Source organism: Stegodyphus dumicola, chromosome 9 (assembly GCF_044657685.1).
Source record: "Stegodyphus dumicola isolate Sdum_Otavi_A_Nest chromosome 9, ASM4465768v1".
Classification (NCBI taxonomy): domain Eukaryota; kingdom Metazoa; phylum Arthropoda; class Arachnida; order Araneae; family Eresidae; genus Stegodyphus; species Stegodyphus dumicola.
In genome coordinates, this window is record NC_140776.1 from 186,710,896 (window position 1) to 186,732,101 (window position 21,206).

General features: G+C 36.0%; 1 protein-coding gene across 1 annotated transcript in view; it reads left to right on the top strand.

The window, feature by feature from the left end:
* Positions 1 to 1,821: 1,821 nt before the first annotated feature.
* LOC118189466 (uncharacterized) overlaps positions 1,822 to 21,206 on the top strand; it is a 296,336-nt gene continuing 276,951 nt past the window's right edge. Inside the window, exon 1 of the mRNA XM_085823150.1 lies at positions 1,822 to 2,435. The gene's annotated coding sequence lies outside the window, so the exon portion shown is untranslated. The remainder of the gene's footprint in view (positions 2,436 to 21,206) is intronic.

A 21,206-nucleotide genomic window follows, 5' to 3' on the forward strand; every position in this document is an offset into this window, starting at 1 on the left:
CTGCATTTATTTGCGGAACACTTCCTTTTGGAATGGCAGCGTGTACATATACTCCTCTCTTCTCGACCTACACCAGAGCATATCTGTGATTGTCGACCTACACAGGTGAGGGTCCGAATGTACAAGAATGTAAAGAAATATTCGATCTTTCACCGACGTATTTGGTGAATGTTGACATTCTCCGGTGAAAATCGACATTCTCCAATCTCGGTCTTTCACGGTAACATATACATATAAATACAAACTCATATACAGATATATAGTACACACTTACATACATAGATATTCCGAAACAAATAAAAGTATACATACTCTCACTCATATTGATATATACACCTATACATATACGTTATCATGATAGTTAAAGTGTACAAGAAGCATGCCATTGAGGTACGCGTGGTCCTTAGTATGAATTAGGTACCATAAATAAAAGTATAAACATGTACACTTACATTACATCATTCAGATACAGAAGGAACTTTATGTATGAGAACCTGGCACAGCATAAATACAAAATTACATATTGAACATACATATCACATACTCTGTTGCTGACATATTGAACTAGCTTATATAGACTTTTATGACTACTATCTTCCAGTGTCAGAAGAGTAATTGCTAGTACAGTACTCAATTATTGTTTTCAGTTTCCGCTGGGCAACTCTGTTACTTTGTAGATTCTGGAACCAATTTAGCCAGAATCTGGCTCCTGGTTGCTTGAGGTTGTTAAGTGCTGTGTGTGGGCAGGAGAACACAAAATGATCTGGATGACCCTCCTCCCCATATTCACAGTTACCATTCTCTCTCAAGCCAAAGCGGCAGAGGTATGAAGGAAAGGGCCCATGACCAGTGAGGAAATACGTCATGTAATTGCTATTAGAGTGGTTAGAGGAGCCTACTGGGATACCGAAGGCCCCGGGTTCGAATCTCGGAGAAGGCATGGATGTTTATAAATGTATAGTGTCTTTGCGGCATGTGGGCACTCTAAATACACAGCCAGGCGAAAATTCTCTCGTGTCGTTTGGTGGTAGGGAAAAGGGGTGGGAGATCCTCGCACCCTCCTTTATGCTCTGGCCATTCTTCTATGAAATACATAGACAAGACTCTCAACAACAACAACAAGTAGAATGGTTTAGAACAGCGGTTCTCAACCTTTTGACTAACGCGTACCATCTAAACAAAAATTGAAAACCTGTAGTACCACCACTCATGAACAAAGCTCAGATCGCATAAATTCACGTTTGTTAGAGAAAAAACTCAATCAGGATGTTGGGGTTTAAATTTTTGAATTTAATAGTTAAAAATACTTCTTTGCGTACCATCCATTTTTCTTTTGCGTACTACCAGTGGCACGCGTACCACCGGTCGAGAACCCCTGGTAGAAAGTTTAGTTTGAATGAATTTTCAGCTGAACGAACTTCTATCAAAATACATCACTCGTTAAAAATCAAACTGGGCATGCCAATAGGCAAAAACGCATCAAGGACACGCTAAATCTATAAATTCCTTGGTCACGAAATTTATGTTAGGAGGGCATTGTTTATAGTTTTCATCATTCTTTTAAGAATACGGAAAGCATATCCACACAACCGAAACCATTTGTCATATTTAGAAGTGCTTAGACAGAAGCACTATAAAAAAAAAACGATAAACAAGCTCACGTGAGTTGCGAGTAACGCAGCCGTCACGATTCTACTGCTATTGCTGCTGGCTTATTTATGACAAAGGTTATCAATTTTTCTAAAGCATAAATTAAAAAAAAAAATACTACCAATCACTTGCCATTTATACTTTTGGGGCAAATTTTTGTTAAAAGCCAAGGACACACACACAAAAAAAAAAATTCATCTCTAGTTCGTTGAAGAAACGGTGTTGTTCTTGTCTCGAACATACCAGTTCTTTGCAAAACGGACAGAAAATATTAAAAGCAGCAAAAGAAAAAGAAAAAAAAAAAATGCGACTTAATTGGCGATAACCCGAAGACTGCCGTACCCAATTCAGCAACAGCAACCCTAGAAGCCGGTTCGTATAAGCACCATCGAGAAAGTACACTTCTTCGGTTTGGACCAGTCAACAGGTAAACCCCGCAGGATACACTCCTCGCTCCCACCTGTCCATTAGCTCCTGCGTGAGAAAATTCGTACGCTACGCAAAACCATTGTGTCTCAATTTCCGGCAAGGGTCCGTCTCTTTTTCTTAACCCACCTCGGTTGGAAAAGATACAGCGTTCGTAGATGCTATCATCAAACCGTGTCGTGTCTTACAATAGACACATGAAGTCAGATGAAGGATGTCTTTGAATGAGTAATGAGGAGTGATTAACGAGATTGTGGCAGACTGTTTGGATACTGTGTTATGAATGCAATACATGGATAAGTGTTACTGTCTAGCAAAGGACATGTTGGATATACCACAGAGGAACTACTTTACCACAGGTAGGGATGCTTTGTATGTTTACTTTATTTTCTCCTTACACTTAGGTAACGAGAAATTGTTCACAGTTGTGACAATTAACAATTAATTAATGCTAATGAGCAATACCTGCAGATTAAAATTTTTATTGCTTACTTTTGAATCAAATTTGTAATATAACATACCTTCAAACGTAAAGATTACAGTTATTCCGATTTAAAAAAAAAAAAAAAAATCTGAAAGCTTTCAGATCTTATATTACGCCCGAAAGGGCGTTTTTTAAACGTTTTGTGTGTTACCTTTATTTATTAAATATCATGTTCTTCGCACTTAAACCACAACAAATTCACTTCAACAGCAATATTATAAAATATTTAAAAAATAATATTTGTTATTTTGTTTAATATTTGTAGAATTTCCGATTTCCGATTGCGCGCTTGGAAATAAAAATGTTTCTTTTCCGCACAGTGTTGCCATTGGTCGCTTTGAAATCGTTAAGTTTGTTAATCAAAAATTCCTAAAATTTGAAGCCCACCAGAGGCCGAGCGGTAAAAGTCGCTGAACACTGGTAGTTCGGTCCGAGGTTCGAATCCCGCGAACGGTGCATGGGTGTTTTCGTGGTTTTCCCCATGTGTATACGAGCCAGTTTCCCTTAGAAAGTCCTCCACGAAGGCATCCCTCCCCGTACGCAGATAGCCCTCGAAGCTTTGCCGTAATTAAATAACCTAACCTAACCTAAAATCTGAAATAGATAATAAAAAAGCTTCCAAGCGCCCATGTTCAGTTGGAGAACTACGTTATCCTAAATCTAGGAATCGCTTTTTTTTAGCAATGCGAGAAACATTCCTTAATTCATGCAGATTCTTCACTATTTAGTTTCTTTAAATATAATACAGGGGGATAATATGCTTTGAGACCAATAGCTCTATGGATCTAACGCCCCTTTGGGCTAAAAGATCAGAAAGCTTTCAAATTTTATATTAAGTTCAAAGCTTCGCTTTTACAATGTCTTGTGCGTTTACCTTTATTTATCAAATATCATGTTCTTCGCATTTAAATCATAAAATTCAATTCAACAGCACTAATCATAAAGTAATTTAAAAACAACATATCTTTGCCATTTCCGGTGCACAGTCTCGAGCGCTGGAGATTAATTTGTTTTTGGAACTGTTTTTGGCATTGCTGGTCTTGAAATCGTTGTGTTTGTAAATCAAAAATTCGTTAAAGATTTACAAAATATGAAGCAGATAATAAAACAAACTCCAAACTTGGGCTTTCAGATTCGCATATTCAAGTGGAGGATTACGTTATTCAAAACTGGGTGTCTGTAAGTACCGTTATTTTCAGACAGTGCAACAAACATGAACATACAGTCACGCAGATTCTTCATTATTTAATTTCCTTAAATATAATGCAGGGCTCTAATATTTGATGATAACAATTTGAAAAGTGAAATGTCGTTTATATTGAACCAACGCAAAATGCCAAAACGAAATTAATAGCTCTTCTGGACAAATTGTGCCTTTGACTTAAAATATATATATATAATTAAAATCTGAAAGGTTTCAGATTTTAAATTACGTCCGAAGAGACATTTTTTAAGTTTTGTGTGTTACCTTTATTTATTAAATATCATTCAAAATTTGATGGATCAAGGTACCGTTGTTTTATCACAATGTGAGAAACATATATATTTATGCAGATTCTTCATTGTTTAATTTCTTCAAAAGGATTGCCTTTTATCCCCCCCTTAATAATTTATTTACTGTGACGCAATTTTTTGTGGTATATTATTTCACCAGAAAGATTATACAGTGAAAAGTAAAATATTTTTAATTCCATAAAGCTAATGCTGAGCTAATGCGAAATACACTTTTTCGATATAATTAATCAATTACATTTTATTTTTTTTCATTTGCTTAAAATTACAACTCTTTTCCAAAATCAATCAACAATTTCAATTACGATTAAAATAAGAGGACAGAAAGGACAACTTTTTTTTATATTGATTCTAAAACTGGATATGAACATTATTTTTCATAATAAAATTAAACATTGTTTTATTATTGAACATTATTTTTCATAATAAAATTAAACTTAAACATTTTTAATGTTTATGTTTAGTTTTAGAATTCAAGCAGAATTTTAGAATTGACATTTTTTAAGTTAAACTATTTTTGTTTGCATAAAACAAAACAAATTTATTTTTATTCGATTAAAATTATGATATTACGTTTTATTGACGTAAAATAATAAAGTTAACGTAAAATAATAAAATTATAATATATTGCATTAACGTTGACGTAAAATAATAAAATTATAATATATTGCATTAACGTTGACGTAAAATAATAAAATTATAATATATTGCATTAACGTTGACGTAAAATAATAAAATTATAATATATTGCATTAACGTTTCGTATTTACAATTTGGAATTATTTTGTCCTTCATTTGAAGGCTAATAAAACTGTTTTATTTTACATGAAGATTGTTTCGTGTCGTATATTTTTACATGTAGACCGAAATAATTTATTTAATATACTTCTTTAAGGACGCCTTTTAAGCAATTCTGTTCTGTATTATTTATGCGTTAGGGACTGTTCACACTCATTGCAACTCTTCAATTATTTATATGTTCCGCCCTAAGGCAACCGCAGGAAGGTATGCCTTAATGGAGGGCTTTGTAAGGGAAACTGGTTCGTATTAACAAGGGTCCCACCAGAGCGGCCGAGCGGTGACGTCGCTGAACACTGATAGTTCGGTCCGAGGTTCGAATCCTGCGAACGAGCTGGCTGCATGGGCATTTTCGTGGTTTTCCCCATGTGTAACGTGGGGAAAACCACGAAAATGACCACGCAGCCAGATTGTTCGTGGGATTCGAACCTCGGATCGAACTACCAGTGTTTAGGAACGTTACGGCTCGGCGGCTGGGGGGCCAATATCCGTGCTTGCCTTTGTACAGCGGTCTTTAACTTCCTCGAAACCCTAAGGCTCTATACAACTTCTGTAGGGGTTCTGAAAGCCATAACCAAAATTCGAAAGAATTGTTCACAGACAGAAAAACTAAACCTCTAAAATAATTAATTAAATAATATTTCGATTTTATTTGTTGTCGTTACTTAAACTAAAAGGAAGGAGACGATTATTAGTAAAACTGTAGTGAAATGATTGGAGGTAGGACGACACTTAAATTTTTCTCAAATGCCAAAGTTTTGTCAAATCTTTCGCATCTCTCATACAAGGACAATAAGAAGGAAGGGAAGAAAAATACTTAATATTAAAGGATTCGGTACTTACGTATTTTCCTGTCGACCGCCCAAGTGGCGCGATTTAGCGCCAATTATAGGTCACCCCATTTTTTAGAATTTTCAGTAACGATTGGCGACCGTTCCCTAAATTTCCGCCAACGGTCGACGAAATAATACGTAAGTACCAAAAATTTTTACTACAGCTGAAAATGCGTTTAATGGAAAACAAATTTAGGAATACAGCTTTCAAAAATATATCTGCAGTTATTAAGAAAGTATAAATGAAATGTATTAAAGACGATACATAATAAAAACCCTCGAAGCTTGAGATTCATGTTCAGCATATTTAATTCGATAAAAATATTTGACTGATACTTCAGAGTTTTTACATTTTCCGGAATCATTTTAAATCAAAGCAAGTATCTGGGGGAGAGCTGGATTATGCCAAGAACATGAAATATGAAAAAATAGGTAAACATGAAATATGGAATGTTTAATTCTTCTCTAGAAAATAAACTGTTTGGTAAGCAGAGCAACCAAGAAGTTAGGTCGGTTGAATTTGCAGTATTCGCTTTCTACACAGGCTATTCGCCCATTTTTTAGACGATTGTCATTATATTGTTACGAAATGTACATGCGCGGTAAGATGGCTTCCCTGCGAAGCAGTTTTAGGGTTACCATAAAAAATGGCAAAGGAGGGCAGGGTTGCCATATTTGACGAGAAATCTCCCATTTGGCAATATTTCGCGACAAAATTGGCGATATACCATGGACGGTTGGAGAAACTTCTGGAACGAATTCTTACCGGTTTAGCCCAGAATGTTCCCGAACACAAGCCGAAAGCTATAAACCCTGCTGGTCCGCAGTCAGTTAGTGTTTGTGCCTCGCATAGAGTGCGAGAGAGTCAGTATCAAGTTGGTGTCTCATCTAGCCAGTCAATCCCTGCGAAGTCGATCGAGTTGACAGCCGAGCAGCGAATGCCGAGTGGGTCGTCGTGTGCACCGAAAGAGTCTCGTACTGTAATGCGGTTAGTGCATCGTCGAGAGAGCGTGTTGAGCTCCGGGAATGACTGAACCGAAGAGTCGGGAGCCGTGCTCGTGTGTCGTCGAGTGCATCGCGAGTTGTAGCGTGGAGAGTCTCAAGAGTACGTGGAGTTCCAAGAACGACCAAGCAGAGTCGGGTGCCTTGCAGGAAGCTGTCTCCACCGTGATAGCCTGATAACCTGAAGGCTGTGTCGTTGATCGTGTCAGCGTTTTTTTAGTTGTTCATCGAAGACTGTAAAACGTGTTTTGGAGCTGTCCTGACAATACTGGCTAATAAAGTGTGTTTCGATACTTCATCAAGTGTCGTCGTTATTCACTCCAAATCTACAAACCCCGTACGAACGTGAAGGAAGAAAATAACGTAACAACTGGTGTCAGGAAGAGAAAAACGCAACAATATTTACAGAAATATTTTAACTAATATTTTTGTGTTTTAAATGTTTCATTTGACACCTCTTATTCTTCGCTATCTTTGTACAACGTAATTAAAGCCTTTAGTGGTATGGAAGATGAATTTTACCCATTCCTCTTGAACAGCTTTCCAAGGATGGTTGTAGGTTGATTGGTTTATTTAATTATGGCAAAGCACACCAGGGCTATCTGCCTAAGGGGAGGGATGCCTTCGTGGAGGACGTTTTAAGGGAAACTGGCTCGTATACACGTTACACATGGGGAAAACCAGGAAAACGCCCATGCAGCAAGCCCGTTCGCAGGATACGAACCTCGGACCGAACTACCAGTGTTCAGCGACCGCTCGGCCGCTCGTGGGCCTGGGTTGTAGGTCGAACAATCCGCTTTTTAAAAATCTTAAAAGCGCAAAAATCTGTGGATGATACATCAGGAGATTTGGTGGAATATGAGTGAAGGGTGTGGCTTTGATACATCTTTCTTGTTCCATTTTTTCCAGGAAATTAACAGTAGCTTTGTCATGATGCAGCTCTACTGACTGATGGCATTGTGGGTAAAGAGAAGGTGTTTCATATTTGAAAAATTGGGTAGAAAATAGATTCCTGGTTATCGTTTTCAAGATTCGAATTAGCATTAATCACTTTGTTTACAGTTGACACTGAGCATTTTAGTGATTATGCAACTGTCCTTTGACTTCGCAAATTGTCTTTTAACATTAAAATTCTTATCTTTGCGACATTCGAAAGTCCATTTTTCCTTGGATTTGCAATTTGAACAATTTTTTTCCTTGAAGCCAAACTTTGATGTTTTTTCCTTTTCTTATTGATTTATCTATGATCCTTTAGATACCAAAAACTCATGTTTTTCACTGCATTTTTTAATAACTAAATACGAATAACTTTCTTCGGAAAGAGCATAAACATAAACTTCATTCCATTGCTTCTTTAAAAGCGCTATTTTGCATGGAAACAAAGTTGTCAAGTAGCAGACGATAATTTATACTTTCAAAAATATAATTGCAGTTAATTAAATTGCGTGCTGAGAATAATATATATAAAAATATATACAATATAAGAGAATATTATATATAAAAATATATACAATATAGTATATATTTTTATATATAATATAGTATAACTAATATATATATATACACTGACTACCAATAAGTATTTGGACACCTATGCAAATGACGATATCTGCGGTCCCAAGGTACGCCACGGACTCCGCCGGTATATATCGTGTAGGAAACAGCTTCGGCTTTAGTCGCATGCAAGATGCCTCGCAGTTCGGAGCTCTCTGATTTCGAGAAAGGTATAATTATCGGGTATCACAAATGTGGCCGATCCTTAAGGGACATATCTAGCGATCTGAAGTACCCAATATCGACAGTGGCCTATGTGATTAAGAAGTGGAAGGTGAGGGGTGATTGTCGGAATGTGCCCCAAGTCGGCAGACCAACGAAACTGGGGGGGGGGGTAGAGACCGACGAGTGCTGTTCAGAGAAATTCGGAAGAACCGCACCCAACCGATGGCCCTCATCCGCGAGGAGTTTCAACAGGCATCCGGGAGTATTGTTTCAATGAATACCATCCGTAAGGAAACACATCTGCTTGGTTTTCATGGTCGTGCTGCTGCCCATAAGCCTTTGATCACAAAGTCCAAACGCACTGCTCGGTTAATGGGGTGCAAAGCACATCGAAATTGAACCGTAGATCAGTGGAAACGGGTTCTTTGGAGTGACGAATCAAGGTTCACCCTTTACCGTTCGGATGGCAGGGTCTAGGTTTGGCGTCTACCTGGAGAACGTCTCCTGCCAGAATGCATTGTGCCAACAGTCAAGTTCGTCGAAGTGGGAATTATGGTCTGGGGGTGTTTCTCCTGGTATGGGCTGAGACCCTTGGTCCCCATTCATGGTAAGCTCAACTCCGATGCCTACTGCACTATTTTAGATGACAATGTGCTTCCTACGTTGTGGCAGTTTTACGGGTTGGGCCCCTGTTACTTTCAGGACAGTTAATGCCAGTTGTCATGTTTCGACGTTAACCAAGGCTTCGTATGGTGCCAATGGAGTTCATCGAATGGATTGGCCTTCCCAGAGTCCAGACCTGAACCCTATCGAGAACCTCTGGGACGAGTTGCATTGCCGAATTCAGGGGTGCACTATCCTTGCAAAATCGGGGAAGGAACTTTTATGTCTTCTCCAAGCAGAGTGGAAGAAAATACCACTAACTGTCATACACAGACTTGTGGAAAGTATGCCCCGGAGGGTCCACGCTGTAAATACCTCTCGTGGAGGCTCTACCAACTATTGATTTTGAATAAAGTTAGTCTTTCTTTTCTATCACAGGTGTCCAAATACTTATTGGTAGTCAGTGTACTATATATAGAATATTTTTCAAGATTTCCAGAATTCGAATATCTCTTCCTAGAAATAATTTTCTTTTAATTTTCCATACAAATTATACGCAGACTTTAATAAATTGTTAATTATTATTATTTTTTAACGTTTAGTCTAGTGAGTCCCTTAGAAATTCCGCAAAATAAAAATTATAGTTTTGTGGTTTCCTATAGTGAGCAAAGTTTTAAGATCATTACTCTGTACAAAAAGGATTTATTGTGCATAGGCAAGTTCTTTTGAAAAATATTAATATCATAATAATCAAAATAGCTGATGAATAATACCAAATAACTGATGAATGTCAGATTCTTCGCCGGGTTGGGTTTTCTAAAGCAAAAGGAAGCAGTCTTTCAGTAAATTATAAAATTGTGAATGGAGAAAATCAACGAAAATAGAACTTCATTGTTTCTCTTACACCTGCTCATTGTCCTGATTTCTTTAAAGAAATATGCAGCCTAAGACTACTTATAATGAAAATCCAAGCTCTTAGTTCAACAGCGGCAAGAATAATAATTGGTTCACCAACAATACATTGTTTGTAACTTACAAAATGTGCATTGCTCACGTTTGAACTAAATTTATGCAGCCTCGAATATTTTATGGAATTATTGAAGGATATTAAAAAAATCATGAATAATTTATGCGTCAAGTCTAGTACTTGACTTTTCCATGATTAGCATCACATGATGTCCATGATTTGCATTTTCATAACCTATTTTCGGAAAATCCATATTTATAATTACGGCACTAATTTTATCGCTGGGAAAAAAGGCAAAATTCACGACACGGTGTCGAAGTAATTAATGAAAATTCACAAAACTTTCACAAAAATTCTTAAATGCAAATCCCAATCTCCGTCAAGATTTCGTATTAGTATTTCGATTTACCAAACACGAAATAGTTACACGAATAACTAAAAATGCATTATCTTATGCATTCTGTAATGTAAATCTACATTTAGAAACAATTCAAATCTTAGAAATGCATTCAGAATTATCAGTTCAGATTAAGACCATCATTTGACTGGATGGTGTTTTTAGGCTTCATATTGGACATATACAGATTGACAGCTTGGCGTGAAAATTGTTTACCATATTTGGAAGGCAACCGAAGATGACTTTTTATATGTAACGTACGGAAGATTACACTGTTATTCGGATATGGTAAAACCCATAAGAGATATCTGTTTAAAGAAAGGGATGCTTTCGTTAAGGCCTGTATAAGAGAAACCTTTTCGCACTGACGTTATACGAGAGGAAAACCACGAAAATCAACCATGCAATTAAGTCCATTCTCCTGGTATCGAGCCCAGGTCGAACTCCCAGTATACAACGGTTTTAATCACTTGACCCGCTGGTGTTGCGTAACTTCAGGAAACAATATTTTCTAGAGTCCATATTCCTATTTCTGCAGACCAACAAAGTGTTAGGTACTTTAAAAGTCTGACTCGGATTTTGGAGTACGCCCAACAGCGGTCGAGCGGTTGTCCCTAAACCCTGATAATTCGGCCTGGGTTTCGATTCCCGGCGAAAGCGCTGGCTGCATAGGCATTTTCATAGTTTCTGCCATGTGTAACATGTATACGAGCCAGTTTCCCTTAAAGTCCTTCCCCCTTCCCGAAGGCATCCCTCCCTTCTAGACAAATAGCTCTCGAGTGCTTTGCCATAATGAAATAAATCAACCAACTAGATTTTGGAGTAGGATTATTTTGCTGTGTTTTTGGTGAAGTTACAACGGAAAGTTGAAAAGGAATTATTTAAATCTAAAACAATTATAATAAAATTAAAACATAAGTATCATAATTATACTAGAATTCTAAACAATTACAGAGGAAATGACCCAAATTCACGGATATATTTCTTATTTGAGGGAAATGATATTTGCTATGGGTTAGGAAATCCTTCAGGTACTTACGTATTAACGCAACCGCCATTCCCCCGCCCCGATTTTTTACAGATTAAAAAGACTTATCGGGTGCAAGTTGGTTTTCGTGTTTTCTCTCTTTCTTTTTCTTTTTTTAAAAAACATTCCAAAACTTTCGATGTTTATCGTAAATCGGTCAACTTTTTCAACATAGGAAAAGAAAATGTATTTTAGCAATTTAAAATACATATTTGAATTATTAAATAAAGATCACGCGATACATTAAAAAGAGGTTGTTGTTTTTTTCCAATGGCGGGTACTTGCCTATAACAGCATTCGGCACTCCTAATAGGTGCCTCCACAGTAAAACCTTTACCTCCTATGAAAGGACAATTTTACATTTGGTCGGGACTCGAACCTGGACCCTTCGGTGTCGCAGTCAGGCTTCCCTAACCACTATACTGTCTGGGCGGCAAAACTCTGCAATAATAATCATGACCCACATGCTTTAGATTTATAAATTGCGAAGTTACTGAAGTGCAAATTTTCTGTTAATCGAATTAGTACTTCATGAGCTTCAAATTCCTTTTTTTAGCATAGGTCTAAGTAATACATTCATAGTTTGCATGCTTGATATTAGTATGGTATAGGTATAGGTAAAAGTAGGGGGTACATCAGATATTTACCAACAGGTGATCCAGGTATTGTCCCTTCCTAACTCGTATAGCCTAAACTTCCTAACTCGAATAGCCTAAACTTAGAACAAAAGATGCCCGCCTCACGCAATCCTCTGGCCTTACCACTACCAGCAGTGCCTTAGGGGGCTCGTCCGCGTGTGCCGAGTGCTTCGTACATACATTTACATCTAAGAAAATTTACATTATGCATGGTGGTATATGAATATTACTGCAACATGGTGATACAACTGATTTTACATGTTAGTTACAAATTTGTTGAAAGTGTGAAATCATATGGAATATGGTTGTTCACAGGTTTGTGTGATTCAGTATTTTGTGGGTTGTAATTCTACAGTTCTTTCAGACAGTTCCGTGATGCTTACATTTCTTGCAAGGGATTCCTTTTACATTGTAGCATTATTATTACATAAGAGTTTGTAATTTGTATTCTTTCGTTGCAATCTCATAGTTTGCCAAAGTCCATATTATAAAAATGCTACCAAATTAATTCTATTTAATTATATATATTATATGAACTTCCGCTTTCTGTCTCAATTGTTTATGTTTGACGAAACACGCTTATTGTATTAGCTAGATTCAAGTTTTCTCACGCTTTTCCCTTGATATGTCCGTATGAAACCTCAAGTTGGGATAATTTACCATTTATTGCAATTCTTTGTATATAAGTTCTTTGTCTTTGAAATGTTTTTGAATGTTTGCGTTCATAATATGAAAATTTTCTAGTCTTTTCTAATCCCTTTTTGCTTTTGAAGTTTATATCGTTTCGTAGTTATTACTATAGGCCTTTTTCGCGATAACTTTTACTGCTTTAGTATTATATTATTGTTTATACTTGGTATAACATTTTTACTCTGGAACTGCAGTATCAAATGCGCTTTATAGCATTAGCTATTTTGAACATTCCTCTTCTGTGGAAATATTATATATAATTATATTATATAATATTATATATAATACTATATTATGAGTATGGTATTTGAATTTCGAGTTTTGGTCCCCATTCCAAGAATATTTCAAGTTATTCTCTGAAGTTCCCTATCAGTTACGTTTCTGAGCTTCTGCTCCGAAGAAAGAGAAAACATCCGGGTAATTACAAGCAATCTTGACATAGCGAAAATGGTTCTTAATTGTTCAGTATTGTTATTAGCTCGAAGTAAAAGATTTCGTTCAATGATTGCTTGGCTAATTAATTAGCCAAAGCAACCAAAGGTTATTTACTTAAACAAAAGGCTCAATTAAAATTAATTGCAATACTAATCGGCGACATGACCTCAAGTGAGCCTCTAACTGAGTTTGCTCAACAAATACATGTATTACTTGTGCAATATTTTGTAATAAACATAAAAGAAATATAAATTAATGTCGAAAGACTAAAATGTAAGAAGTTTTTTAAGAGGAGAGAAGAAAAAGGAAAACAAATGGACGATAAGGTAACAGATTAAGAATAAGACGTGGAGGTTTTTTTAAATAGTTGTGGTATCGGAAACAGCGTGAAGGAATGCTTTGACATTTCAAAACCGAGTAAGTACAGTGTTTGACAGCTGCACTGCTGTCCGCGTGGTTGCACTATCAGAAAGGGAAACAAAAATTGCAGTGTCAACTTTCCAAAGACACGACGAGTCAAACCGGTTTCCACCAACATCGCTGTCCACCTGAAAAAGAACTTTTCCTTTTTAACACTCTAAAATCTAGCTTTAAACAATGCTCGGATAATTTTAAGAGGTTTAAGCTCTTTCATAACAAAAAATTCCACCTTTTTATCGCTTTTTAAGGCCAATAATAGTTTCATATTCCGCTCTACTTCCTTATTTGTTTCATACATTTTAAAATAAATTCTTGTTAGGAAAGTGTAAGGAAGGAGATTTTGTTAAGTCATTTGTTGTCATTTTTTTAATCATGTGTTTTTGATGTTATTGTCGTGTCCATATTACTGGAAGAATGGTTGCCATATCCTACTCCAAAAGAGATGTTGATAGTGTGATTTTTGATAGTGTCAAATGAATACATACAGGTTCCCCGTGAATCCCTTCAAGAGGAGTTTTGCAGATCGCTTCAGAAAGGGACAGTGGCTGCTGATATTGCAATAACATACGCTTAATATACAGTAGAAACAATCTGACGACAAGCGGGACAAATCCTTTCTTTCAGATGCTGCAGGAATTCCACCTTTCAAAAGGGAACGTTTTGTTATGAATCTAAAAAGTAAAAATCACCAATGCTATATCCGGATTTTTTTAGAGTCGCTCAAAGTTGACTTGGCGAGCTATCCATCAATCTAAGAATTAACACTTAATCAGATCTGAGCTTCGTAAAAGTTTAACTGGAAGAACATGCTAGCTAGGAATGCCAACGTGCCAACGTTAAAATTAAACGTCTATTTGAAAATAGCTTTGTCAAATCACCCTCGAATTCGCTGGAGACTTCACTTTTCCACTAATTTTTTTTTAATTTTTAAGGATTATTCGAAAACACTCGGCATTCTATCAAGTGCCCCGAAAACCGGCGATTTGTCAGATGTGGATTTCAATTAAACAATAAATTTTGATTCGAACACTTTTACGAAAATATGTCCGAGCTGCGTGTTCTATAACAATGAAGTCAAATTGAACAACGGAACTTTCGCCTTTTTTAAAAGAAGATTTAATATTTTCCAGGAGGGCAGTTTAAGAGGTGTTGGAACCCCAAAATCTTCAAAAAATTATGATTTCGGATTTTTGCATTTTCAAATTCTCTACAATTTTATCTTTCTAAAAATACCATTCTTTAATCTCTATGAAAATTAGAACTGTAAAAAAATCTAGTTTTAATTTGTCATCTACTGCTTTGACCAATGAGGATTTTTACATAAAAACGCATTTTTCTCCAAGCGTGATTTTTTTAATACTCGATGTACCTTTTCTCAGGAACTGTTGCTCACAGGTGTCTAAAATTTTTATGGCTTATTTATTAGGTTTCCTAATATTTACTGAAATGAGCTTTTTTTTAATAAACTTAGAAAAAAAATTTTTTTTAATTTTTTAGTGTGAGAAAAGTGCTAAATTTTACTATGCCTAACAAAATATTCTGTAATTTACTCTATAATTCAAAATGCTTCAAAAGCTCATTTCAGTATAATCAGATAGGTATACTTTAATTACAGAAAAAATTTCAAGCTTGTATTTACAGCAGAGGGCCAATTTAACATTGTCGGTATAGCGGTTTTTGATACCCCTTAACCAAATTTTTGTATCAGTTCTTCGTAAGTAAACAACAGTATAAAGGAGGCATGGTAGGTCTAAAGAATGATATTAAAACCAACGAATACTCCTCGTCTTCATCTGAAAGAATATAACTTAGTCGGCTAACACCAGCAATATACAATCCTACCGTTGCTTATTTACACAACAGGTTGTTAATTAGAAATCGAGATTAAAGTAATATTGTATAATAAATTTAATGCAGGGAGTATTAGGCTTTTCGGAGCGTGAAACAGGAAAAATCAACTATGCCGTCAAGCCAAAATCTCGCCAGGTTTCTTCCAGTTTTTAGCTAGACCTAGTTCTTCCGATTGCAAGCTGCCAGGCTGTAAGGATCCTAAGTTTTACTAACGTTTATTTTATTTTAAAACTGTACTATCCCTTCTTATTTTCTACTTCCGGCCAGAATTAAATGCTTTAACTTGTTTATGCAAATTGTCTTGCTAACGTCCAAGTATTTAAGTTGTGGCTTTTTGCCAAGAGAGAGAGAGAAGGAGTTTTAGGAAGCAAGCCGCTTGCCACTGTAGTTTTACGAGTTTTCACTCGGTTGCTGGTTGCCTTTAAGGCCAGAGGTTTAGCCCTCTTGATATTTGCAGACGTATCGTAGTTTTAGCAGCTCGGCGTACTACATACGTACCTTTTTTTTAAATAAAGGCCAGTCTTAATGCTAGGCATTTGTATACTAATTCAAAGTTAGCTTTTAGTTAGAGTTTTAGTTAGTAGTTTTTATATTCTTACGTTCAGACCATAAGTGGTTGGTCTCTGTATTCCGAAGTTCGGAAATACCTGTAAAGTATTGAAAATAAAGGGTTTCGTATACCCTTCGTGCTTGTGTTGTCTACTTCACACCTTCTTGAACATAGCTTGAGTAAGCTCCCTGTTCCTATTCAGGATCATTCATGTTTCCAACGCAAATAAAGAGAAACACAAGTCCTGACAAGGCAACTATGGGTCTTCCAGTTGCTTACAACAAGGACACACAGGAAGGTTGTCCAGATGCAAAATTGTTTAGTGACTCTGGCTACTGTTTCGAAGAGCCCGAGTTCGAATCCCAGAGAAGGCATGGATGTAAATTGTCTATCCCTTCATAGAGGCAACGGTTACCCAGCTATTAAGTGCATTCATAATAAAGTGACTACCTCTTCCGACCTTAGTAGTGACCAACGCCTACAATGGCTAGTGCCCACCATTGGGGGGGGGAGGATACGCAGGAGGACTGATGGATTATTTGGATTAATGGGGCTATATGCCTAAGGAAAGGAATGGCTTTGTAGAGTACTTTTTCACTGACACATGGCATTTGAATTCGGGTCGAACTACCAGTGTTCGGCGATCTTACCATTCGTCCATTTGCACCTGTGAAGAGTGAAAGCAAATACATGACATTTGACTGAAAACAAAATCACAAGGCTGCTAATAATGACATATTTTTAAATCCAACTTTTCAAAGAGAAATAAGTTGAATGTAATTATCATTTTATATACCATTTCTGTGTTATCAGTTTCATTATTCCTTAAAATTCTTTTTCTTCTTACGCTCTACAGCCGATTTCCGGCCAAGGTTGTGTCAGTCAGCTTCCGCCATCTTGACCCATCCAACGCCATAGTCCTCCACCTGTTGACACCAACGTTCTTTAACCACTTTTCCACGTTGTCTAGCCACCTCGTCCGTCGTCTTCTTCTCTTTCTCTCTGGATTTTGGAATGTCAGTTTCTTCATTGGGCTTTCATCTCTAAATCTCCACACATGTATATATGGCCTAGTCATTTTTGTTGAGAAGCTTTAATAGCATTTATAATATTTCGTTCTCTAAATTTTTGCTACAGTTGAAAATTATATCTTATTCTCCTCATTCCTTTTTCCCTTGCTGTTCCAAAAATTCTTCTCAAAATCTTTCATTTCAATGTCATCACTCAATTCTCGTCTGCTTTATGTCCAACACTCACTTCCATAAAACACCACAGGACTTACTAAGGTCTTGTACAAATGTATTTTATTTTTACTACTTGTAAAACTAAATTACATTTGTACTAAAATACATTTGGTATTAATCCATAATAGCATCTGTTATTCTTAAAATTATACTAATATTTATTAATTAATTTTTAAAAAAGTGCATGGTAAAGCTCTTTAATAAAGAACAATCTACATATTGAGTACTCGAATTCATGACAGTCTTTCATTACTTAGGTGTTTGAACTTCATATTATTGTAAACAATTTTCTCATTCTTCTCAGTTCGAGATGACTTTCTCTTCATTCATATGCTAATCCACGATGTTCATCCCCACCTTTGAGTCCTTGGGAAGCTCCAAGGTCTTAACTCCAGCGCTTTGATTAATTTCGCCCAAGCATGAAAATCCTTGGCAGCATTTCTGCTTCAGCATGAAGTCATATTTTAGCCCGCTACACGACGGAAATTAGAACCCATGCTACCTTAAAAATAAGGACTCTCCCCCAAGCTGACACCAGTCAGTATGTTGGGAATAAATAAGCTTTACTTTTAATGTATCGCCTGCTACTCATGCCGACACACATACATTTATCTTGCATTAAGATAAATGCTTCAGGTTTTGAATCAATTTCGTGTGATATCCTATACATTCAGTTCAGTATGGAAACACTTAATTAAACACATTCATTTAACAAAATGAACGTGGAAGAGCTCAGCAACACTGATTTCAAAAACTGAATATGAATTATTTGTGAATACATTAATCTTTACATGGGGGAAAAAAATGAGAAATGCTTCTTTTCTCCCGAATAGAATGGTGCATCACCGGAGCGCCTACATTCGATGACCTTACCTCCATCGAAACAAGATATTATTTCGAGTATGTCAACATAAATGCAAATATAAAAATTCTAAGGTTAATGCAAAAGTCCACAGAAGTAGGGAAAAATACATAAAAGTTACAAGTTCAAATAAGGTAATCGTGAATACTGAGCTGCAAGTAAAAGTATCGAGCTGGCGACATGTGATGAACACGAGAAAAATACAAGCACAGGCAGTTACGAAAATTTAGAGCACATAATATAAGAATTGTAACATAATAAAGAAAAAATTACGTCATAAACTAATAGCCCAAAGTAGTCAAAATTCCAGCACAACATTTAAATTGTACACACATCGACAGATGGTTCGAAAAAGAGTTGAAAATACAAAAAGTCTAGTTTCCCTTCATACTGAATAAATTTCCACTTTAAATCTCTTCTATAGTTAAAGAAAACAAAAAAAAATTGTCTACGGGAGTGAGTGCAGCATAAATTTCATTCATTCGGTTCGTGGTTATTTTAATTACATCAAAAATAGAAAATTCACTAAAGATTTTGTTTACTTCACGAATAACCTGCAAAAAGTCCTGCAAAAGTGGAGAAAATATTATTTCTAGAGTTTTTATTCTGATTTCTAATGTTGAGTTTGGTTGCTCTAGGAAGCGGTGGAAACTGAGTGTGAGTGTGTACAGTCAAAAGTCGTTAATTCGGACACTCATAATCTGGAATGATCTATAATCCGGACCTCAAAGCTGCAAACTTTCTGCGCATGCGCGTAAGACCTTTACGGCTGCGAATATGCATGTGCGCATGCGCATAATAAGTTTACGCATGCGCGTTTAATGTATAACGGACGGTATAAGCAAAGCTAAAATTATCTAATTCAGTTAATGTTGCAGATTGCATTGTTCCTTAATCTTCGAATTGGATCCGGCTTATTATTTTTTGCAGACTGTTAGAGCAATTTTATAAAAGTAAGCTTGAACTTTCGATTATGTCAAATAGAATTTCCGATATATATTTACTAATATGTAAAGGATCTACAAAGCGAAAGTATGCTTCGAAGTCCATTAAACAAAAAGTGGAATTGCTGCAAAAAATGGATAAAGGCATATCCTTTGTTTATCTAACCATTCCGAAATCTGCTTATCAATTTCACGCTGCTCTGCGGCGGGGGGGGGGGGACGCCGCGGCTCGCAATGAATTGGAAGCTGATCTGTCAGCACTATCCTTATCTTCAGGGTAGATGTTTTTATTTTATTTGGCTTATAATTCCTTACTAAATGTAGTATTTCATCTCGATGTACTCCGTCTTTGATATGATTTAAATCAAATTCCTCGTAATTATAATTCGCTTCCGATAGTGAAGAAAGTGACACAGATGTTATTGAAAACGAAAAAATTTCGATTGACAAATTAGTCCGTATTCTCGACACAGCAATTATAGGACTTGAACAGCGGACCTTTGTAACTGAAGAAGAAATTATGTCTGTTTATAGAATTAAAGAGAAAGTATTATCACATAAAACGTAGCAACTTAAACAACTTACATTGAAAGAAATGTTTAATAAAGTAAACAAATAAATATTAAGCTTTTTTCTTGTAAATTTTTATACCCTTTAGATCATAATTGCTCTTTATTTCATAAATTACGGTTTCATATTTTTAATTTTATAATTTCTGCATGCCATCTTACCAGATTTAAACTGATGATCTGTAATCCGTAAAAATCGATAATCCGGAATCGCCAATGTCCCGACGAGTCCGGATTAACGACTTTTGACTGTATTGATATCGGTTCGAATTTTCCTATCATTTATATGTGACACGGTAGGATTTTTTTGAGTAAGAATATCATTTTGAGTCCTGGGGGAGGGAATATTTCCCCCATGTGGCTCTGAGTGAGTGTTCACCTTCTCTTTCTTAACATTTGAGTTGTTCTTCAAATCACTTGGGTTTTAGGGACAAAAACGAAAGTGGCAGCGTGGTCACCACCGCAGTTACAACACATCAGTTTTCCAATAAATTTTGCTTCACACTTCGCAATTTTATGCGACAATGAACATTTAACACATCTCGGAGTAAGTTACAAATGCTTCTTATTATGAAAAACCTTGGTAAAAACAAAAGTTTGTTTTCTAATTTATCTGTTTATCTACTTTCACTATCGCCATCCTATGCACTTTGTTTAGGTGCAGTGTTTCAACGACTGCAGAAGGAATCTTCAGAAGTTTACTGGGGCACATTTTAAAACATTCGACGCAGGATTTTGCCTGCAAAATCTTGTTATTTAATATTGTAGGAAAGATTATACATTCATAGATTATGCAAGAACAAGGAAGGGATTATGCAATGAAAAGCATGCAGCAGATTTTGTATTATCTGAAACTTAATGCTCCAAATATGCAGAATTAGATATTAAAAAAATATCGATAATGTTAATATGCACAGCAATTTTGCTCAACAAAAATGCTTGAGTGGGTATTCACAAGGCATATGAATTATAATTTATCTTGCAAGGATCGTTCTTTGAATATATTACATAAAAATGTTTTAGAAAATTACTTCAGAGAAAACTATATCTTATACCTAAAATCTACCTGCGATTAATTATTCATTTGTATGCGTTACAATTACTACATATTTCAAAAGAAGACGTGCAACAGAGACATACTGTAATAATAATCGAGTAAATTTTAAGAAAATTGTAAATGATTTTGCATCATTATAAAAAGAAAAACATATCGTTATAAAAAGATGCTGGGATTTTTATTTGACTTATTTGACGTATTTTTACTTCCTTGTACGAAGTATCGTAATCGCGAAAAGTTTCAGGCAGCATATTTCAACCAAAATATCCATTTTGACCGCTATCGAATGCAATTTAACGATGTTTCTGCGCGATATCTGTACGTAAGGACAGAATAAAAGACTCGTTCCTCCAAAAAAATTATAAAACTGCTTTAAAATTAATTCTGAAGAGAATTTTTCGTGGCGTCTGTACGAACGTATGTACGTACGTACGTATCTCGCATAACTCAAAAACGACTAGCCTCAGAACGTTGAAATTTTGTATATAGGACTGCTATAACATGTAGATGTGCACCTCGCATTTTGGT